The sequence below is a fragment of the Euleptes europaea genome, chromosome 8 (assembly GCF_029931775.1).
Source record: "Euleptes europaea isolate rEulEur1 chromosome 8, rEulEur1.hap1, whole genome shotgun sequence".
In the NCBI taxonomy this organism is placed as follows: domain Eukaryota; kingdom Metazoa; phylum Chordata; class Lepidosauria; order Squamata; family Sphaerodactylidae; genus Euleptes; species Euleptes europaea.
The window spans coordinates 79,038,829-79,062,944 of NC_079319.1; the positions used below are offsets into that span (position 1 = coordinate 79,038,829).

General features: G+C 43.1%; 1 protein-coding gene across 1 annotated transcript in view; it reads left to right on the forward strand.

The window, feature by feature from the left end:
• The first annotated feature begins 401 nt into the window (after positions 1-401).
• The window catches only part of ATXN1 (ataxin 1), a 109,180-nt gene continuing 85,465 nt past the window's right edge, over positions 402-24,116 (forward strand). The window contains exon 1 of the mRNA XM_056854809.1: positions 402-466. The gene's annotated coding sequence lies outside the window, so the exon portion shown is untranslated. The remainder of the gene's footprint in view (positions 467-24,116) is intronic.

Here is a 24,116-nt window from a genome sequence, read left to right on the forward strand (position 1 = left end):
TGCCTCCCTGCTTGTGATGCCAAACTCTCTGTGTATAATTATAGTTACAGCTACAGTAGCTGTTTTTACACTTGGCCACATTAATGGTCCTGCCTAGGATCAGCAGTACCAATGAAACAATGCAAGTGTTACAACTAGGATTTAAAAACGGAAGCATCCCAATACAAAGATATTTCTAAATTTGCATTTTTGGAGTGATGGAAACGCTCTTCCAATGCATCACAGTATAGCTGTTGCAGAGGAGTCAATAACGGTAGTGGGGTATCACAGATACCAAAACTGGTTCTCTTTAAAAAGACTATGAAAATCTGTAAATAAATGTGGAGCACCACTATGTTTACTTGTTTTTAAAATGAAACCTTTATAAAAATCCTGAAAAATATTGGTTGTCCTCCATATGCAGGTTAGAAGAGCAGATGTTGCACAGATATATTTGAAAACCAAGTAGAACATTCAGGCTGACATGGTGAGTAAAATAGATAATATTTTTCTTTCTGAATGACAAGTATGAGACCTCTAAGAGAACTGAACAACACTCTTCCAGCTGTGATAGACAAAGATTACTCTGTTACAGTAAGCACAAACCATGCTCAGATCATATTCTGGGTGCGATCCTGCAGGTGCAAAATAGCACAACATGAAACAACCCTCAGCAATAACAACTCTCTATCCATTACCAGAGGCTGTGTGTGTGTAAAGTACCATCAAGTCACAGCTGACTTATGGTGACCCCATAGAGTTCTCAAGGCAAGAGACATCCAGAGGTGGTTTGCCATCGCCTGCCTCCACGTGGGCTGAGAGAGTTCTGAGAGAACTGTGACTGGCCCAAGGTCACCCAGCAGGCTTCACGTGGAGGAGTGGAGAACTGAACCCTGTTCTCCAGATTAGAGTCCATCGTTCTTAACCCACTACACCATGCTGGTTCTGTCCCTTTAATAAAGAGTCGATGCAATGTAATTTACGGGATGACAAATTCAGTGTTCCTTTGGGTCAAGGGGAATGAGTGCAGGCAGTCCATTCCCTTCCTTGGGCATCAGCAAATGTGAGAAACACAGGCTCTGGCTCACCCAAAGAGCCCCCTTTTGTCGGCCTGGGATGGGAGTGCAGTCAAGCCAGTGTGGGTGACAGGGGGCAGGGAGGAGAGGCAGAGAACTCCTGAATGTCCTCGGGCCGGTCTACCCAGGAAATGGCGACATGCAGCAGTGGAACGGAGCAAGGCCCACCATGCTCCTGCTCCTGGCGCAAGCTTTTCACTCAGCCATCAGCTGCCCAGCCCCCTTAATTTAAATGGGCCAATCAGGGCCTGCATTGCATGTGGACGGGCCTGCTGGGCAGACGGGCCAGGTGTTTTCACAAAGGTCCCCAGCATAAAAGAAGCCTCACCTGGCTCTGCTCCACAGTCAGCTTCGAGTTGTCCCATCCACCCTCCTCTATATGCAAAGGTTTTGTTGTTGTCTAATTTCGTCACAATGTTGGCAGTTTGGCATGGGGGCCGAATCATGTTTTGGGGGAAAGCCGGCCTGCGTGCTCCCTTTTCCTCACATTGAGGATCCCAATGCTTGAGGGGCGATATAGATATAAACCATCTACAGAATGTTTATGCTTATGTGGAGATGGGGATATTGAGTCTCTTGAGCACATCTTTTTTGATTGTAAGATCTACAGTCATATTAGGGAAACGCTGATTACCCCCATAATTTCCCGCCATCCCGGTAAAAATAGAAGGATTCTTCTCTCAGTTTTGCTAGCAGATAAGAATAAAGAAATCACTTTAAAAGTCGCCAGATTTGGATGGATAGCCTATAAGATTAGGAAAACTTGGGTAAGCCATATATAGGCTTTTTAGCTATAATTTTAATTAAGATATTGTATAATTCTGTGAATTTATAATTTTAAAATGTTTCTTTTCTCACATGTTATTTGATACTGGAAGTCTGAATCATTATATGGATCTTATTTTATTGGTCTTGGATTGTAATAAATAAATTTGATTTGAGGATCCCAATAATAGACTTGGGGGGAGGCCTGACTGGGACACGCCCAGCTCGGGGACTGTCAGGGACAAGCCCATTATGGGGGCTGTCAGAATGGCCTTACACTGTGGCAGTGTTGAAAGTGGGATCTTGCACAGTAACTTGCTGTATGTGAGGATGGGGCTTACTGGTAATTAAAGTACTATTTTGACTTAACTGATTCTTTTAATATCCAATACTGGCTTAGGACAAAAGATCATTTTATAGTTGCTTCCTAACTTCTGTTTGTGCATTGCTGCTTCCATGTATTATGACTACAGGGCAGAAATAATTGAGTGGACCTTAGAAGACCTTGGGAAGGTCTAGGAATTTGGAAATTTTATCTCAAATTTTGGACTAAAAGACATTTTGAAGGGGTTAGTTAATACCACACACCAATTACCAGGGTTGTGGGCAAAATTCTCTGCTTTCAAGAGTCTTTTTTTAAATCACTAGGTTGATTTTAGAATGGTATCAGTGAGATTATAGGGGTGCGGTATTTTGTATGAATGTTTGCAGGGAAAGCTCTCCAGTGAGTTGGAATAGCATGCACTGCTACTAGGAGAAAACTTACATTTGTATTCAGCAAAAAATCTTTTAAAAGTTCTTTTTTCCTTGTTCTCTTTCTTTCTGTGCTATTTCTAAAGGGAAAAAATAGCATTTTAACAACATTCCCCCATGTCATATTCTGAACAGGTTGACATGCAGATCTGAAAAAAGTGTCACAACCTATCAGTTTATTTCTTTGAGATCCATTAGTAATCATGCTCTTTTATGTGAAGATGGGTAGCGCCATTCAGCTGAAACAGAAAAAAAAAATTAATCATGGTTATAGTAATTTAGAAAAAGCTGCCAGGTTGCTACAGTGAAACTTTCTTGCCACTAATTTCTCTACATAGGATTATTGTGGGGCATATCCAAGGTTGTGTGAATCAGTGGTACACAAGTGCTTTTGTGTTGCGGTAAGTTTTTGGGATCATGAAAATTAATGCAAAGGTTGCCTTACAACTGGTTTAAACAGTACATATCATCAGTTTGATCTTGTACTTTGAGGAGGTTCATGTGGGGGACAGATTGATATTACTGCGTGAGTAAGACCCTGTATGTGTAAAATGCTGTCAATTCTCCCATTTTTGGCAACCCTGTAGGATTTTCAAGGCAAGAGACTAACAGAGGTGGTTTGCCATTACCTTCCTCTGCATAGCGACTCTGGTATTCCTTGGTGGTCTCCCATCCAAATTAGCCAGGACTGAAACTGCTTAGCTTCTGAGATATGTTTATTTGTGTTTGCAGAAAGCAATCAACACATCTTTTTCTTAATCTTCTTACACAAGGCATGATTGATTTTCAATTTACACTTTATTTTCTGAATAATGTAATCTCTAAACAATTAATGTTTTGTTCTGCATTAAAAAGTTCTGTCAGTGCTATATTAATGGGTATAATTTTTTTTACTGTCTTTTATGTTCTTGTCAGAATAATTTCATACTGTGTAAGTCTTCATCTCCTGTTATGTATAACGTTTCCTTTATTTTGGAGTTACAAACATAGGGATATTAGTCTGATTCAGAAGAAGCCATGTACTCCATAATTCTGCTCTTAACAACAGCCAACCAAATGCCTCTGGGAGACTTGCAACCAAGCTTGCAGGGTGAAATTAGAGAATTCATCAGCTGTCTGCTGCTGTTTGTTGCTTGTACACAATATCTGTTGATGTGAGGTATAGTGCTTCTAAACTAGGTGGCTCCACTTAGCTGCCACAGCTAGCAGCTGTTGAATCCTTTTTTGGAATCATGTAAGATAGTAGCCACCATCAGATTTTTTGACATCAAAATCCATAAATTAACTATGTTATTGTGTTTAAAAAAGTGCCTTTCCTGGACTGTCCTGAACCAACTACTAATCATTTTAATTGGATGACCCAAGGGTCTCAAGCTTAGCACTTAATTACATGTATAGTACATACGTAGGCAAAATCTATATATTTAGACGAGGAGAAGAAGAGTTGGGTTTTTATACTCTGCTTTTCTCTACCTTTAAGGAGTCCCAAAGCGAATTACAATCACCTTCCCCTCCCCACACAGACACCTTGTGAGGTAGGTGGGACTGAGAGAGTTCGGAGAGAACTGTGACTAGCCCAAGGTCACCCAGCAGGCTTCATGTGGAGGAGTGGGGGGGGGGGCAACCCTGTTCACCAGATTAGAGTCTGCCACTCATGTGGAGGAGCAGGGAATCAAACCTGGTTCTCCAGATTAGAGTCTGCCACTCTTAACCACTACACCATACTGGCCATTAATTTAACATTCAAGATTAAAGGTAAAGGTCCCCTGTGCAAACACCCGGGTCATTCCTGACCCATGGGGTGATGTCACATCCCGACATATACTAGGCTGACTTTGTTTACAGGGTGGTTTGCTAGTACCTTCCCCAGTCATCTTCCCTTTACCCCCAGCAAGCTGGGTACTCATTTTACCGACCTCGGAAGGATGGAAGGCTGAGTCAACCTCGAGCTGGCTACCTGAAACCGACTTCCATCGGGATCGAACTCAGGTCGTGAGCAGAGCTTGGCCTGCAGTACTGCAGCTTACCACTCTGCGCCACGGGGCTCCTAACATTCAAGGTACATGTATGTAAAGATGTTTGCATACATTTTGCACCCTGGTTTCTGATTTTTCATTAGTGAACAAGGCTAAAGTGGCTAAATTGTATTATTGGAAGGGACAGCATGATTAAATCTGCTTATTCTACTTACCAAGGTTGATTTATGATTTAGCAGCTGACTTGACTATAATTTGACAATAACATCCCCATTCCAACAACCCCTCCATTAAAGAAAAACAAAAAACTTCCATATTGTAAACAGAGTGAATCCTGGAAGTTAGGTTAGGATCAGATTAACTGATTTTTATTTAGAAACATACAAACACATTATTTTACCTATATAGAGTTAAAGTGTCCTATACTGGCCCCTATATGAGGTGAGAAAAATTGTGTCCTGAGTTTTGTGTATTCTATTGCTACCGAGGAGGGACATGATTGCCCTCTTTAAATATTTGAAGGGCTGTCACTTAGAAGAGGGCAGGGAGCTGTTCTTGTTGGCAGCAGAGGATAGGACTCACAGTAATGGGTTTAAATTACAGGCAGAAAGGTACCAGCTGGATATTAGGAAAAATTTTTTACAGTAAGAGTAGTTCAGCAGTGGAATCAGCTGCCTAGGGAGGTGCCTAGGGAGTTCCCCCTCATTGGCAGACTTCAAGCAGTAACTAGACGAACACTTGTCATGGATGCTTTAGGCCAGGGGTCCCCAACATGGTGCCATGGCGTCTGCCGAAACCTTTTCTGGCGTCCACCAAGCATTTTTAGGGAGTGGGTGAAGCCAGGTAGGGCATTTGCCCAGCAAGGCTTCTGATTGATTATTGGACCCTTGCTTTAGGCTGATCCTGCATTGAACAGGGGGTTGGACTAGATGGTCTGTGATTCTATGATTCTGTGTAATATCAGCGAACAAAAGGGAATTTTTTTTTATAGAAGTGACATATTTTTTTGTTTCCCTACATCCCACTGGGTATCATTTGCCCTTCCTGCACCCTTTTAGCCTTATAAGACGTGATGTGATCTCTTGTGTTTTATGGTTTGTAGCTGGGACTGGTTACTGGTACAGTGTGTCTCCACTGTTTGCTTATCCCACAAGGGCAAAGTAAATGAAGTAGGTGAGATGGTTGCTTGTTCTTAAGAACAACTTCCTTCCCTTTCATGAGTTGTCTTCTCAGATTATAAATTATGTTCCGTATAGGAACAATAACTAGACGAGCCCTTCTGGAATGCCTGGTTCATCACTTAAGTATTGAACATTAAGCCGTGCCTTGTGCTGCTCAGTCCTGGGCTGTTAGCTTGGCGAATTGTTGTTTCGTTTACAAAGTTATTGCTTGATGCTTGGAAAGAATAAACTTTTAAAGCACTTGGCTTTCTGCATGCACCTAAAAACACAGTGTAGACTAGCTTGCTACTCAGTTTTAAATTCAATATCAGTGAAGGAGGAGGCTAGAATAATGATGTTGGCTCCTGTGATAGCAATTAATTCAGTTTCTTGCTTGCATTTGGTTTATCGCCCTAGGACCTTTGCTCCCCTGTGAATTGCTGGGAAGATTGAAGTGACTTCACTCCAGATACAAGTCCGCATTCTTCCTCTTTATTGTAGTGCTGAACTAGGTGGGCTGTGTGACATGGGAGTGCGCATCTACTTCCTGGTTCATATTTTTTTTAATCAGTGCTAATGCATGATGCAAACAATTGCATATTCAAAAAAAATGCACAGCTGCTCGTATGTGTATATACCTTGAAAATAAATGCTGACTGCAAATAAATATATGCAAACTGTGCATGCACAAATCCCCAAATAAACTCAACATGGTTTGGAGACAGATGTTGTGAATAGTGAATCTGATGATGAATAATGAAATCACTGGTAATAACAGCATTTTCCCTTAGTGTTCCCATATAGCTATCTCAGTAACCATTACAGTTGCCTCGTAAGGCAAGGGTAGCAAGATTATCTACATGTTACAGATGCAGTCTGAAAGATAACGGGTTGTCTAGTGATTTGCAGTGTAGTCCTAAACAGAATTACACCCTTCTAAGCCCATTAACTACGTTGGATTTAGAAAGGTATAATTCTGTTTAGGATTGCAGTGTTTGTGGTTTAGGTGAGATTTAAACCTGAGTGTTTTCCCCCCAGTTTGCATTCTTAACCATAGGGCTACAGTCCGCTTTGTAAGAGCTGTTGGGATTGTTGAAAGGTGACTCTCGGATACTGAAGCATGAGTTCTAGGAATATCACTTTGTATCGTAGTGAGAAGAAGCTGAAAAGAGCAATACACAATGATGAGTGTGTATATGCACATGCTGTGGCTCTGTGCACACGCTGCTTTCCAAGCAGCTGGAACAGTGGACCTACTACAGCCGGGCTGCTTAGTGAGTCAGAGTCCAAAACACAGTGAGGGTTTACTGAGTGCAGCTGTGACTCACTTTACTCATCTACTGAATTGACTAACAGAGCACAAACTATGTTTCTGAAGAATCTTTCTAACATTTTGGTCTGCTGACTGTGCAGTCAGTGCTGGCTCCCTCGGGTACATAGCAGGTCAGCTCCCCCCCCCCCCCCGAGCAGGAGTAGAAAAATTGTGACTGTTACGTATTTTATGTACAAGTAAACCCAGATTTAAAATGATGAAGGGTTTACTATGTCAACAAATCTTTACGTTTATTATAGCAGTGGGGAAAATGAACTGCTCAAGAGAAGTATTTATTTTGATACCTGGCCAAGTGACTTTACTCTTGCATGAAACCAGGTTACAGAGGGTTTCTTGCCTGTTAACTCTTCGATGCTTGCTTATACCTTGTATTTGATGAAATTTGATAATGGAAACCCTGGAAACAATTCCAGGGGTCATTTTCCTTTAATTAGTAGACTAGCAAAAGTTTGAGACGGTAGAACAAAAGACTGAAAGATTGTCTATTTTTAAAAAATGTGCACATTATTCTGCCTTTTAACATCTAGTTGGTTGAAAAAAGTGCTTTAAAACTCTATTCTTTAAGAAAGCAAGAGAGAATAATTTATTCTGAGTCTTAAATCTATGCTGCAGTGATTTTTCCACCAACTTCAATAGGGCTTAGGACTTCACAACCTGGGTCTCATGGCTGCAGCTTATGGTTATTGAAACTATACTCCCTGATTGCCTGCCCCATTTGTTATCTCGTACTTTTTTCATAGAGCCCAGTTCAGCATAGTGGATATTTGGACCCAGGTCTCCACAGTCCGAATTCAACTCTCTAATCACTGCACCACAATGGCAAATTCTCCCAAGCTGTGGCAGCCATCTTGAGCACCAAACACAATGCGTCTTGTTTTTGGTCAGTGGGATGATGTTCAGCAAAGCAGGTAGAAGGTGGCAGGAGTCCTGAACTCCCAGTTCAGGAAGGTGTATTTCTTCTGTTCTCTCTCCTTCCTTCCCAGCAGAGACTTAGGAGGCAAGTTATAATGAGGCATTTTATCAACTTGAGTGAAGTAAAAGGATTCCAGGGTGATTCCAGGGTTTTAACAGCTCTCCTGGATGCTATGATTTTTGTGGTCATGTTAGGGGTTCATCGCAGTAGAGAAACAGGAATTTGTCCTTCAAGGGGCAAGGCATCCTTTGACCTCCTTCACTTTTTCTCCTCCCCTTTTATATCAGCTTTTCTGTGTTACCTTTGATTTCTCTTTCTGTCTGCCTACTCCTGTTTGTCTATAAGCCTTTGGGGGCATGGACAGGGCCATTGCAGTATTCTACACAGCACCTTGCACACTGTTGGATTTGCATAACTGTTAAATTGTTGTAGCAGATATTCACAGCATTTGGGCACATTCTGTGGGAATATGGCTTCCTTGCAAACAGCAGAGCTAAAAAGCTTTTTCTCTCACACTTCTTTGTTTTTGGCCTTGTCACAAGAAGCAGCGCTAAGAACTTGACAGCGTAAGTCATGGAATAGACAACAATCCTATTTTCTCAGCAGTCTGCATAGTTAACAAGAATGCAGATGAATCACTGCAAGGAACGGAAATATCACCATCATGTCTGAAACTTGCAGTCAAACCTATAACAAAGGTCATGGCAGCGTCCAACGTAGTCTGAAAGTATTTTGAGTGCCAGATGAAATATAAGTGAAATCCAGTTAAAAACCTCACAATTAGTGATCATTGATTTGTTTTCAGTATTGCTTGTGGTTTGCTTTTAAATTGATTTATTACATTAAAATAAAGGGCTATCTTTTTTTTTTAGTTTACAACAAAAGAAAACACTTTTTTCATAACTGCTTGGTTATAAAGTAATTTGAACTAAATTTCTGCACAAATCATTTTCAGTAGATTGCCTGTCAAGTGTAATAGAAAGAGAGAGAGGCAGCACTTTGGTAGAGTCTGAGGAGACTTTGAAGAGTTGGATCCCCCCCCCCCCAGCTTGAAATGTAGTTGGGGATGTCAGTTTTGAAACAGCGCTTTGAGGAGTACTTAGCTTTTAAAGTGCACCAATTCACAGCACACACAGAATGATTTTGAAGTGTAAAGAACTGGGAAGAAAGTTGACAGATTTCCTATCCTTAAGTAAGGCAAGCACACCCAGCTTGGCTCTTTCCTAGAGGACATCTTTTGCCCAGCTGGTGTAATAACGAAAGATGTCAGGGAACTTTTGAATGGATTTATATGATAACATAATTTCAAAGTACTGTATGGGGAGGCATTGCTACAAATGTGGCCAAAGTCTACCTCTTTCTGGGTAACCCTAAAAGATTCATAGGAATCTTTAAAGCTACAAGAAACGTAAGCTTTCTGTTTACCAAGAATAATGCCTTTTTGCAGAAGGAAAAAATGTGGTTGTCTTCTCTCCCCCCCCCACCCCCCAACAAGGCCTGTTTTGTTAGGAAACCACTCCCTTCTGCCTGTGCTGTTCAGACTGGCCGCTAATTGCCTCCTGGTTGATGACATTTTCCATGCATTGCCACATTGTGCTGGGATTCATGCTGTTTATTGTTTGCAGAGCTTTGGCCTGCAGCTTATGCCAGTCATGGCAGAGTGGTAAGTGAAGAGTATTCTGTATTTGGAAAACTCTTTATTGTTTGCTAATGAAAAATGCCTGAAATCTCTAGATCTATTTTAATGTAGCTGGAAATGAATTTATATTTGCATATGATTTTCGAAAGGCTGTTTTCAGTCACCTGTAAAAGGATGTAGTTTTCAACATATGCTTTAGCATGATAATTGAAACATGACATGTTCTAGCTCTCTCCATGGATTCATAGCTCCAAGACTAGAATCATATAGAATCATAGAGTTGGAAGGGCCCATATAAGGCGTTTGTCCAATCCCTTGTTTAATGCAGGATCAGCCTAGAGCATCCCTGACAAGTGTTTGTCCAGCCTCTGCCAGTGAGGGGGAGCTCACCACCTCCCTAGGTAGCTGATGAGATAGCATTGAAGGCTGCTAAGGAGTATTATTCAGCCTCAGTTGCGTCCGCTAGCTCTCGCCCGGCACAATTATTTAGGGTAATCCGGTCTCTTACGTCTTTAGACAAGCAAACAAATATAGTTGATTCAGCTCATAGCTGTGAGGCATTTGTGAGCTTTTGGTAGTGGTGTAGTGGTTACGTGGTTAAGAGTGGTGGTTTGGAGCGGTGGAGTCTGATCTGGAGAACCGGGTTTGATTCCCCACTCCTCCACAAGAGCTGCGGAGGTTAATCTGGTGAACTGGATTTGTTTCCCCACTCCTACTCACGAAGCCAGCTGGGTGACCTTGAGCAAGTCACATTCTCTCAGCTTCACCTACCTCACAGGGTTTCTGTTGTGGGGAGGGGAAGGGAAGGTGATTGTAAGCCGGTTTGAGTCTCCCTTAAGTGGTAGAGAAAGTCGGCATATAAAAAACAACTCTTCTTCTTTTTCGCGGATAAAGTTGTGTTGCTCTGCCGTGACCCTGCCAATTTTGATACAGTAAGGGAACTAGAGGCCTCTTGCCCATCTTCTGGTCCATGTTTACACCACTTCAGGCGGCTTTCGGTGTCCGATGTGGACAGGATCCTGATGGCTGTGAGGCCTACCACTTGCCTCTTGGACCTGTTTCCTTTTGGGCTGATAAAAGCTAGTCGGGAAGTGGTTCGGGCTTCCCTGGGTGAGATTAGTAACCTGTCCGTGAGTTCAGGGACCTTCCCTGGGGTGTTGAAACGGGCAGTGGTACGACCACTCTTAAAGAAAACAACTTTAGATCCTAGGGATCTGTCCAACTACCGCCCGGTATCTAATCTACCATACCTGGGCAAGCCAGTTGAGAGAGCAGTTGCTGAGCAGCTACAGGAGTTCTTGGATGATACATCGGCACTAGATCCATTCTAGTCGGGCTTCCACCCTGGCCATGAGATGGAGACGGCTCTGGTCACCCTTACAGATGATCTCCGTTGACAACTGGATCAAGGCGGGTCGGGGCTGTTGATACTTTTAGATCTGTCAGCAACCTTTGACACAGTCAACCACGATCTTCTTGACCACTGCCTTGCTGATGCTGGAATTCGGGGCACAGTCCGTCAATGGCTGCACTCCTTCCTACAGGATCGGTGACAACGGGTGGTGCTCGGGGAGGTGGTTTCGCAGTGGCACCCTCTGGTGTACGGGGTGCCTCAGGGTGCAATCCTCTCCCCGATGTTATTTAACATCTATATGTGCCCCTTTGCCCAGATTGTCTGGAGTTTCGGGATGGGTTGTCATCAGTATGCTGACGACACCCAGCTTTATCTGTTAATGGATGGCCATCCAGACTCCACACCAGGCACACTGGCCAGGTGCTTGGATGCTGTGACTGGGTGGTTGAGAAAGAGCCGCCTGAAGCTGAATCCAGCGAAGATTGAGGTTCTGTGGCTTGGTCGGGGCAGTTTGGGGTCAGGGTGCCAGCTCCCAACCCTTGACAGCGTGCAATTAACAGCTAGGCCTGCCATCAAGAGTCTGGGTGTGATCCTTGATGCCTTCTTATCGATGGAGTCTCAGGTCACAGCCATGGTCCAGGCGGCATTTTTCCATCTCCAGGCCCGGCAGCTGGTGCCTTACCTCTCCTGCCCAGATCTAACCATGATATTCAAGGAGAATTAAAAGCAGGAAAATCCTGCAGCGCGGATATGGCTGACAACTCTGGCTTGGGAAATGCCAAGAGATTTGGGGAGAGGGTAGAGATTGGGGAGGGAGCCAAGCAGGGATGTGGTGCCGTAAAGCTACCGTTTCCTCCAGGGGAACTGATATCCAGGCCCTACCTTGAGGTTGATAGCCCTAAATGTGGATGTTCAAAATTTGGGTATTTTCACTCTGCGAAAGAACTCGCTATATAAATAAAATATTGCCTAACCGAACAGAGTCAAGATGCATGATTAGCAGACATGTATAGTGTTGCTGGGCTTTCAGAGAAGGGAGTGAATATCTGAATGCTACTTTTTGTAAAAAAGAAAGCAAAAACAAAACAGAACTGCATACGTACCCAAATGCTAGGCATGGTCAGGGAGACCAGTAAGATGGAGCTTTTTCTGGATATGCCAGTTTGTATGTACAGGGAGTCTTTTGCGTGGGGGAGCATTTAACCAATGTGTCTTGCATCAGTTGTATGTGGTATGCATCTTGTGTAGCTGCCAATCATGCTGCAGCTCTTAGTTTTAGGTCTTGTGGCCTAAAGTGGGGACATGAAACCAACGTTCCCTTTGTAGCTCCCTGCCAATCTATTGTATATCACTCTTTGCCTAATGAATATGATTATCTTTAAATTCACTCATTCAGATCTGGTTCAGCATAAGCTGGGTAGTTACGAGGAATTTGTAATATGTAGAAGAATGTAAGAAATGTAGAGCAGTGTAATTAAATCATGGCAATGTGCCAGTTTATGTACTTGCTGACAGTTGCTTAGGAAATTAGCCAACAGAGCCTGTGTGAAGTGGCTGGATTTTGACCAGGGAGGCTGAGATGCTTATTGCATATTTTCACATTAGGGCAGACCACTTCTCGGTGCTGTTTTCCTGATTTTAAAAAATGTGCTAGGGCAACCCTTTTTGCCCCATGCATTTTAATGTGATAGCAATCAATGTGCAATTTCACAAACAAAGCAAACAGCATTCTCCCTGATGCCATGTTGTATCTGGAAATCTAGAAAACTTTTTAGATACACTAAACTAATTTAATACTTGTAGTGAGAGAAGAAATAACTGTGATTGAGCCTCATTGTTTAAATTCAGCAGTTTCACACTGGAGATACCCTTTGAAGTTCTCTTGTTGGTGACTTTCAGGTCAGAAGCAGGAATCTCTGGTAAACCAAAATCTTTTCATGCTGGTTTTTGGATGTTGCACTTTTTAATATCAGATGTGATTCCATTTATTCACCTAATCAAATCAAACCCAGATAAACGGGAGAGGGAAGGGAAAGGGAAGGGAAGCCAGTTGCTTCCTCAGCCATAGGCCTGACAGAACATCTCCGTCTTACAGGCCCTGTGGAACTGCACCAGGTCCCCCAGGGCCCGGGTCTCACTTGACAGAGAGTTTCCCCAGGCCATGTTGAGGAAAGCTGGGCACTTCTTGGGCCGAGGACTACTATTCCAACTTGATATAGCCCTGCCAACAATGCCCGTGTGCTGCCTGATAGTCTTTAAGGTGTCTCAGGACAACTTTTTGATTACAATTTAACAATGCTACTGATATTTAATAAGGAGCTGAAAATGGAGATAATTGAAAGGTGACCACTGTGTATAGTTTCCTTAAAGATATTTAGCTAGGACTTTATAATACTTAGTAGTTTAACTGGAAAACATAACCCTGTATATGAACTGTGTTATGAACATTTGTCATAGCTGAAAGTGAGAACTGTATGTTTCCCAGCAATGCGTTCCTTTCAGTCAAGTTCAGTAATCCTGGTAGGTCAAAGGAGAAGAATAAAGAATGCTAAGTAAGTGGGCTGGTGGATAAAGTTGGAGTTGTTTCCACAGTGAGGACCAGACAGAGGAAGGGCAACACACAAACACTTGGTGAGATCAAAGCAAGGCCTGTCATTAAGAAGAGATGCTTTGGGCAAGGCCTGTGCGTAGTGCTGACAGCCTGATGGCTGCCAGTGGAACCCCCCCCCCTCCAACTCCTCTGTTTAGTCCACTGGTTCCCAACCAGGGGTCCATGGACCCCCAGGGGTCCGCGAGAACTAAATTAAGGTCCGCAAAACAAAGTTCTAAACCCATAATAAATTAATATTTTCAATTAAAAGTTCTCTATTATAAAAATATATATATTCAAATATTATTCTAAGTTTAATGTTTAACTAACAGTTATGATTAAAGTTTATTTTCAAATTCTCATAATTTTTATTTTGAACCTTGGGGTCCCTGCACCAAACAAAAAAGTCCTAGTGGTCCCTGGTCAAAAAAAGGTTGGGAACCACTGGTTTAGTCAAACCAGGCGGGTGGTGGTGGTGGTGGGAAACTGGGTTAAAGCAGGATCTTTGTGCCTATTCTCAGCGACCTGGCCTATTGTGGATTTAGAAGGGTGTAACTCTGCTTAGACCCTACACTACCCCCTACCAATTGTGGCAGCAGTTAATATCAAACAAAATACAACTGGTCTGTGCAAAAGGTGAAAACTCTACAGAGTTTATCTGCTGGTTGTTCCCTGGGTAAAATTCCTTTCTGCCCTAGTCAGTCAATTAAAAGAACATAGCAACGTTAGCAGTAGTGGCAGGTAGTTACTAGTCATGATCCAGCATGGCCTTTCTTATGTTCTTATGTCGTTAACATTGAATGGGAGGTAGGGCAGCCAAAAAAGGCACCGAGTCATGATGCATACCTATTCTCTCCAGGATCAGAGGAGCATTCCTATTATATTAGGTGCTTTGTAACACAGGCAGGATAATGCTGCTGCTGTCTTGTTTGTGGCTTCCTAGAGGCACCTGGTTGGCCACTGTGTGATGAGACTGCTGTACTTGATGGACCTTGGTCTGATTCAGCATGGCCTTTCTTATGTTCATATGTTCTTGTGTAGTTAACATTGAATGGGAGGTAGGGCAGCCAAAAAAGGCGCCGAGTGAGCTTTCTGGATGAGACCTCATTTCATCTCCCAAGGATGGGCCAGAGAAGAGAAGTCTCACCTCACCTCAAGTGCACCCGAAACAGCCTTGTCCATAAGCTAGCCAGCACCAAAGCTGAATTGCCGGTAGGCTAAGGCAGTGTGGGTTTTGCAGATAAGAGCCAGAACGTACCACAGGGGGCAGTATTGTGTGTCTTCCCCTTTTGCCACCCATATGTGATGGGGAGCCACCCTATGAGGGAAGAATGCTAGACGTGGGTAAGCCACCATGTGTCGCTGCAACATTTATGTGTTGGGATCCCTGGAAAACTGTGTTAGTGTGTGCTCCTGAACATCATTAGTAAGAGGATGTCCTGTTGTCCAGTTTTCCTAAACTTTTAACAATAACATTTAGGCTTGGATCTCGTACTTTCCTTCGCCTTGTGCAGCTCTTTGTCCATTGTGGACATGTTGACAAGTTGGAGCGTGTCCAGAGGAGAGCAACCAGAATGGTCAAAGGTCTGGAATCTATGCCTAGCCATTGCTATGGCTACACACACACACGCACACACACACACACACACACACATCTCTGCTGCAGGAAGGAACAATGCAGGAAGGAACAAGAGTAGGTCTGCCCCCCCCCCGCCAAGAACGAAGAAGCAGCCCTCTTCCATGGCCTGCTGGAAGCCTCCCCCGCCTTCGGAGCTCTTTCACTGCCCTACCACCTCACTGCACTCAGCATAAGGTCAACCAATTTCCAGGCTCAGCCAATCACAAAACTGTGACCAGAATGATGACTATCCTCCAAGTAAACTCGTGGTGCTACGCATGGGAACATCCCTCCCTGATCATTTGCGGGATTGACGCCGGGGAATTCACCATGCGTGCGGTTTTTTTAAATTCAGAATAGAAAAGCGTGAGACATGAGAGGGACAAACTAAGGACATCATAGCCATGTGTAAACGACCTATATTTTGCCTTTGATGGTGTTTTCCAAGGTTTGAACATTAAGCATTATGAATCAGGAACAGCACCTGGCAATAAGTCTGAAGCACCAGTTGAAGCACTTCAACAAACACCTTTTGATGTGGGCAAGTGAGTTAATGAGGTACAGAAACCAGCTATGTAATTAATACTCCCCCCCCTTTTGAATCTGGTGTTTAAACTTGAGATATTGACTGTTGGGTGGAGTATTTAGCAGGAAATACTCTACAAAGAATAATCATAATTCTACTCCTGTTGATGCATGTAATAAATCAGCAACAGGCCTTTTAACTTTAAAATGGAGCTGAAACACTTGCTTCTTATACTCCATTTCACGATTTTGTATTGGCCATGTTGCAAGCATCATTGGTCTTAATGCTGCATTCTGGATTTACATCCTCTAATATTGTTGTTGCCCTGACTTGGATAGCCCAGGCTAGCCTGATTTTGTCAGATCTCAGGAGTTAATGAGGGTCAGCCCTGATTAGTTCTTGGATGGGGAGAATACCAGGGTTGCTATGCAGAAGGCAATGGCAAACCACCTCTGTTGGTCTCTTGCCTTGAAAACCGTACTGGGTTGCCATAAATCGGCTGCAACCCGATTACACACACGAACTCATACTGTTGTTGTTGTTATTACTTCTACATATCTCTCTCTTTCATTCTCATGCACATACTACAAAACCAGCCAAGTTACAAATGGGGTGACCATGCTCTTTTAAAGTGCAGATTAATAGACTATTGAAATCAGTCCTATTGATTTCTGATTCTATACGATGGGGTGAAGGGACTCCACATCCAACTGCTGGCAGCTGCGGCTCAAAGGAAGGGGCGGTGCTGAGGCTCAGCTCGCCATAGCAACACCAGGCCCCTTTAGGACCCCCTGACATGCCTCTCAGCTGATTGGCAGCATGGAGATAGACCCCCATTCAGGTTAAACCCAGATAAGATGGAGGCAATGTTGGTCAGTGAGGCTATTGTCCTGGAGGGTTTGTTAAGTGGGGCGCCACCATGAGTATAAAGTAGCAGCTTGGGCCCACTCTAGATACAGAGCAGCTGACCTGGGCTGCCTTTTCTGTATTTGCATCATTCTTCTTGCTGCTTCAAACCTGGCAGCTTTTATAGGCACTCTGGGAGCACACTCTGCATGTGTGGTCACAGAGGCCTGATAAACTCATGGCACGAGCTAGATGCTGACAAAAAGCCTAATAATCGAATGAATATTTAAGAGTTACATGCTCGCGTCTTGCTTCCTGAATGTGGCTATACACACCATAGAGCTATGATTCAGTCTGAACTTGCTTTCTGAGATATTTGGACCAGGTATAACAACAATCTGAAAAGTTATTCTTGAAGGTCCTAATCTATTCCAATAACAAAGGGGGATTATCCCATTAATGAGCTGGCCCTACTTCTTGCATGTGTTTTAGAGCTTGGTCACAAATGCTGTATTTTGTATTTTAAATAATTTTACTTTATGGTGTATATTTTAACTATTTGTACCACCAAGGAAGACCATTTGGCCAAAATGTGTTTGGTTTTAATGGAATTTTTTTTTACTATTTGTAATGTATGAAAGTTTTGTTAATTTATTGCATGTAACTCTTAAGTATCTGTTCTGTAATTAGGCTTTTTGTCAACCTTTTTGGTTACCTGGTTTTTCGGGGCTGAAGTTTTTCTTCCTCTTCCTGTTTTAGTTTTGCTAAAAGCTAGATGCTACCTGCATGATATCATTGGGCCATCTCTGCTATCCGGAAAGCAAACTGGCAGTGTTACTGATTTCAGAGTGGAGAGTCGATTTGTTTTCGTTTTCTCTTCTTCTTCTTTGTAGAATTTGCATTTAAAAGTTCATTTTTGTTACACAGTTACACAATGAGAGGTCTTTTAAAAATTATATTGCTAAAATAATGAAACACCCCTGGGAATGAATGCGTTATGGAACTGAAGTGACAGCTCCTATTATCTAGCCCAGCAGAACGTCTGCATTGATAAAAGGTACTAAGTAGAGTGAGTAGGAGGACACACAAATGGCCTATTTATAATTCAGATTTTGGAATACGTCTCACATGGGACTTCTGATAGTATAACAACAATTAATTTTCTCAACAGAACAGCTGACCGGAGCTCAGGGAAGGAGAGAAAGGCTTATTTAAGCTGCAATCCTGCACTGAACCTTTTATTATATCCCACAGAAGTGAAAGGGCATGATCCGGTTGGCTTTTCTATCTTCCTTCCCATTCTCTCATGAACACATTCCATGTTCAGAAGTGTTTTACCACTGACTCCATTTTTGCCCATGGGCAGTCCACTCACAAATGGGAGGAATGGCAATGCCTAACAGTATGCATGAAGGATCAACTCACTGGGTCAGTCCTTTGCTATAAAATTTAAGGCTAACCTATATTAAAACTTCCTATTCAAAATGGTGCCTGTGTTGCTGTGGTGCCCAAAGCAGCTGCAGGGAATCGGTCCCTTTGCCACCAGAAAACTCCCAGCAAAGTCAGTGGTGGTTTTGCTATGGACACCAGGCAGGATGTCATGTGAACTCTCAGACTTTTCTGCAAAGTTATTGATATACAATATGTTATCTATTGTTAAACAGAAAATAATTATTTTAAAAGGTGTTAGCATGATTTCTTAAAGGAAAAGACTGTAAACTCCCTACTTCCTTTCCATACAGCTATAAACCTGTTGAAAACTGTTTGAGATGAGACATCATAATATACACATTCAGTAACTGAATGGCATGTACTTGGAAAAAGCCTGGCTTCGTTTTTTCTCAGTGAAACATGAGTGAACCTGTTCAAGACTGGTTCATGTGGCCGAGAAGAGGAAGTCAACTACAGTACTGTTGAAAGGGATGAAGGATTAGTGATGGAATAGTATGACAAGTGAAATGGGAACATTATTGCTGGCATTTTTATTAGCTTTTGTTGATCTGTGAATTAGTCCAGTTGACGTACAGAGCAATTCACAACACAGTAAGAGGAGACATTGTACAATACCAAGACAGCGGAACAGTATTATGCACAAACAACTTGACTTTCAGATCAGACTTGGGAGGGAGCTCTCCTCTGCAGGATTGTAAATTATATTGCTCAGAAAAGAGCTGCAGTCCCCCCTCCCCAATATATCTTCATCTGTCTTGTACTATATGTTTCCCTTGCTGTTGGAAAACTATAAAAATAAGACAGAAGTATAACATTTGGGGATATTTGAACAAATGCTTTGTTATTGTTTTAATTATGTGACAGAATATAAAAGGTTCACTTTTAATAATCATATGTTCTAATAGCAAAGTTGGCCATACTTGAGGGTGTTCCCCCCCCCCCTTCCCGCACCTGGGCCAGCCAGTCCTCTGGCAGAAATGCTGAGCCCAATCCAAGGCAGATGGCGTCTAGCCAGCCAGGGAAGACAGAGTCAGGCCCAGCTGGGCCCCACTCAAGGAGAGGCGACGGGTGGCACCTGGCTGGGCCCCAGGTTAGACAGGGGGTAGTGCCTAGCAGGGACCCACAGATAGGCAGATGGCGGAGCCCGTCCCATCTCTGCACACCATGAGATAGAGGATGGCACCTGGCCCGGCCATGCCTCAGGCAAGGCAGAAGGCGGGGCCTGGTTGAGCCCAAAGGCAGCACCCAGCCAAGCCCCGCATGAGGCGAGGCAAGGCAGAAGTGTAACAAGAGATTCCCTCCCACATCCTATTAGAGAATCTGAACTAAACAATTTTAAAGGCCTTGCCTGCGCAAAAACTGTATAGCAGCAGAATTCTCCAGGATTTATTAGTTAAAGGTGATTTACAACCTTTAACTCTGATAATACAAAAGAGAGTAAGAGATAGAGTTTGGTTCTCTGAACTATTAACTAGCAAACCAGACAGAACACCTGTAGAAACTTTTGTCTTTTATTGAGAAAACAAAGTATTCTTTCTATTGAGTAAGACAGAAAAAAGTATAGGCATGGAAACATTAATCCTATAATTACTGTGAAGATAAATTATAAAATTATCAATGTTCCTAGCAGTGCTTAATTATGTTATAGCAAGTAATAGTTTTAAAAGCAAATCAGGTTTCAGCTTTTGTCTCACAGCTTTTAGGGATTATCAAAAAGCCCAGGCTATCTCACCTATGTATCTCACCTAATCTTCTGAGACTTCCCTCCAGAGAAATCTGATTTGCTTGTCACAGGAGTGCATATGTATAGAAAAGTAGCATCTTTCTCTAAATCTATCTATTATAATCATGTGGTTATAACTAAATAACTGATTGGTTCCTAACTAAATATGAGATAATCAACATAAGTGCAAATAAGCCAATCAGCAATTGTGTATGAGTTACATCTGATATAGCAAGATAAGAAGGCCAGTCTCAACTCGTAACCTCTATTAAAAAGTAAGTAATCTAACTTTTTCCTGTAACTGTTTCAACTAACTGTCCAAGATGAAAGTAGTTCTAAGCAACAGAGTTAATTGACAGTTGAAAAGCGTGTGAACTTTCAGTTAACTTGCAAATTCAGCAAGAAACTAATAGTGATGTCACAGCTACAGTTATAGGTGGCGCTTGGCCCAGTCCTGCAGGAGGCAAGGCGGGGCAGGGGCACTCAACTGAGGCTTGCGCAAGGAGAGGCAGAGGACAGCACCTGGCTGAGCCCCGTGTGAGGCGAAGCAGAGGGTGGTGCCTGGCTTGACCCAGCTGAGCCCTGTGCAAGGTGAGAGAGGCAGTGCCCACCCTTGCAAGATGAGGGAAGCAGCTCCTTGCCTGCCTGAGGTGAGGAACACAGTACCTGACCAATTGGTTAGGAAGGAGGGAGGGGTAGGGCCAGTCAGACTGCCTCTTCTTCGCCTCTGCCTCCTTTGGGGGTCGGGCCAAGGTGGGGATTTTCCCTAGGGTTTTTCATTTCCCAACCGCTCCTGCTCACATGGGTGTGTGTGTGTGTGTGTGTGTGTGTGTGTGTGTGTGTGTGAAGTGCTGTCAAGTTGCCACCGACTTATGGTGACCCCTTTTTGGGGGTTTTCATGGGAAGAGACTAACAGAAGTGGTTTGCCAGTGCCTTCCTCTGCATAGCAACCCTGGTATTCTTTGGTGGTCTCCCATCCAAATACCAACCAGGGTTATGCTGAGGATTAAATGGAGGATAGGAGAATCAAGTTCCCATTATGGACAAAAGTGGGCTATAAATGAAGTTAATACATATAGCTGAAGATGGAGGGGCATATAAAAGGTTTGTGTGAGGGTGGGAAGGAGAGAAGGAAATAGAGAAGGGTGAGGATATGGGGGTTGTCAGGTGGAGGGAAAGATGAAATTATATGGGGAAGTTGAGATGGGGAAATGGGTGCCCTTCGCAAGTCCTTGTAGGTTCCCCATTGTGCAACTGGGCCCACCCTGACAACCAGCACTGTTCAACTGGGCCATAGTTTTCCTGGGTAGAGAGTATCAGGGGTAGGGTAGAAAATCAAAGATGGGGAGAAGATAAAGGTAGATTGGCTGGTGCAAGGGAAGGAGAGGAGGCAGGAAAAAAGGATAGGCGATGGAGGCTTTCAGAGAAGCGGGAAAGGAAAATTTACCCTGTAAGTCCTTGTGGGTTCCCGCTTGTAGGTATCTAAAAGCAGAGTAGGGCTATAAGGCATACTAAGCCATGGTGTTGTCCTGAGAGGGCACGAACTGGAACCTGTATCAGGTCTTTCTTGGTTTCTGATGAGGTTACTGATACCTTTTCAGTTTTGTTCATTCTGTACCTGAAGACTTGAGACTCAATGAAAGGTGAAATGTTTGCTTTACAGGTCTGTCAGGATACCCAGGGTTGGTTAATGTAGTTAGGCCTTTAGCACTTGCTTCCCAAGTAAAAGAACAACTCTGTGTTATTCAGATCCAAACAACAGAATTCTGTAATATAGAACGCCAACTTGACAACAAGCAGAACGATCCTTGTTCTTACTCTCAAGTGTTAATTTCAAACCTACAGTCCTTGTAGGCTTTTCTGCCTGCTTTCTCAGGGGGAGGGGAATCTCCTCTTCCCTGCCCTCCAACGTAGCAGCTCCCTTCGTGGACTCCCTTGAGCCGGGCTGTAGTCAGGCTTCCCGGGGCCCAGCTCTCCCCTCAGCTATTCTGCCCTCCCTGGTCTACAGCATCCTTAGCTCTTCAGGCACCTTCTGCCTCCTGAGGGAATTCTCTGCTGCAGACTTCAGTTCTGTCCCTGTCTTCTGAAGTCCTTCGAAGCTCTTCCTCTGTCTGCTCTTTTTCTGGCTGACTAAGCTAGTTCTACTTATAGTTTGAAGGGGGGTTGAAAACTGTTAACTAATGATTGGCTCTTATCACAGTTTGCTAAAAGGGCCAATAAGATTGCTACATTCTCCCTGCTGCCTGATTGATTTCTTACCAGGCTAAGGGACCACCAGCACAACAGCTCTATTTTCGCTCCTTCTTCTCTAATAGGTTAGCTTTACAAACCCTGATTTGCATGATTGCTCAGCTTTCTAATACACATACATTCATTCTAATACATGCACTTTTCTGTTTATAATCACATATATACAAATATATACATGGATTTTTAAAAATATCTTCACAAGGTCATGCTTATACTCCATGGAATAGTCATTTGGTCTGGCTGTTTTCGGATGAAAATAATTAACATTGCTGAGTTGCAATCCCACAATTGGGTTCTTCACCTGCGCAGAGTGTGGTGTTCTAGTTCACGATCTGGCATTCTTGCTTCTCCCCTCCAGTGGAGCAATTTCTTCTAGATATACATACCTCTCTGAGTAGGGCAAGCATCTTCCCACTCAGCTCTCTTCTGATTGCTATGAAAGCAGAAACACTTAGGATTTTCTCTGAGCTCTGTCAATTATCTTTTTATTTACCTGTATAGCTAGAGACTCTTCTGCCAGTTTAGTTCCTCTGACTGCTGGTTTTATTTTTCAATGGAATTGTGTTTGTTTGCACGATCCTCCTTTCTTGCTATTTCCTACCCATATGCCTACAGTATTGTGAGTTACTTTAAAAGTGCAGTGGTTGTGGGGATAAAGTTCTTACATAGTCGTTGTTTTATTTGCTTGGTGGAAGAATATAATATAGATGGTTGTTCCCAGTGCTAAAAAAAAATCACAAAGCAAGCTCATAGGAATTGTTGATCCAGATTATATGTATTGCTTTAGGAACAAGTCTTGGCTGTTAACTTCCTCTGACTTCCTTCCCAGATCTGTGCCAAAGCAGTTTCCATGGCCTGTCCCCAACCTCTAAATCTGCCTCCAAATTGGCTGTTAAGCATCATTAAGGTTGAAAGCTTGCATTTGGGAACACGACTTTTCCAATCTGCAAGACCAACTTCTCTGCCAGACAAAAAAAGTAGAAAAAGAACCACAGAACAGCAGCCACAAATGTTGACTTTGGGATCTGTCACTACCTCCAACTGTAGCTCTGGCCTTGAATTCCATTTCGGAATCCCTCAGATCTTTGTATCACCAGTTATATAAGTTTCAAGTTAGGTTAGTGAAGACCTGATTCAAACTCAACATGTGCTACAGTGCATGGAAGATCTTATGTATCTGCATAAGTCTAAGAGTGCAACCCCATCCAGAATGGGTGACACCTTAAATCCCATGTAAGACCTTCTGTTCAACATTAGCACTTCCATCTTTCCAGGATTAAGCTTCAGTTTATTAGACTGCATCTACTCCAAAACTGCCCCCAGGCACCAGTTCAGCCTCCCTGGGTTTGGCCAGAAGCGTGACAATATGTTATCCATGCATTGGTGACAATCCAGCTCAAATCTTTGGATAACCTAACCCAGCAGTTTCCTGTAGATGTTAAAGACCATAGGGAACAAGATGGAGGCTTGTAGACCCCCAAAGGCCAAGGGGCTGAGTAGCAGTCTCCTGTCACCATCTTCTGAAACCCACCTTCCAGGTAGGATTAGAACCACCTCTCCCATTCCCAGCCCAGATAGGCAATCCAGAAAGATACCATGATTGATGGTATTAAAAGCCACTGAGAGGTCCAGGAGAATCAACAGAATCACACTTCCTCCGTCCATCTCCCAGCTCTGGTCATCCACCTGGGTGACCAAGGTTGTTTTGGTTACATCTTATGCCATTCTGGCATCTGAAATATCCTTATTGCCATGCAGACAAGACCCATCAACCTCCAGTTGAACAGATGTAGTAGTATTTCTGATGGTTGCAGTTCTGCAGCAATTTTGCAGTTGGTTAGGATATTCAGAACATTGATGTGAAGAAACCTAGTTGAAAGGACGCAGTAATTTCCTCACTATAGAATGACCTGCAGAAACTCTTGGTGCAAGCTAGGTTGCATGTCCAGCAACAGTTTCATATCAGCAACTGTAGTTACTGTGGCTGAAGACAGAGAAAACCGAGTACCCTCTTAGCAAACAAAGATATAGTTCCCAGTTGCCTTCCTTTCAGCTGACAGATGACAGTAAAGTTTATGCTATACTCATGTAGTATCTCAAGCACACTAATCCTGGATGTAGGTGCAGAACTGATTTGCTTATACACTAGCTTTACATAAAACC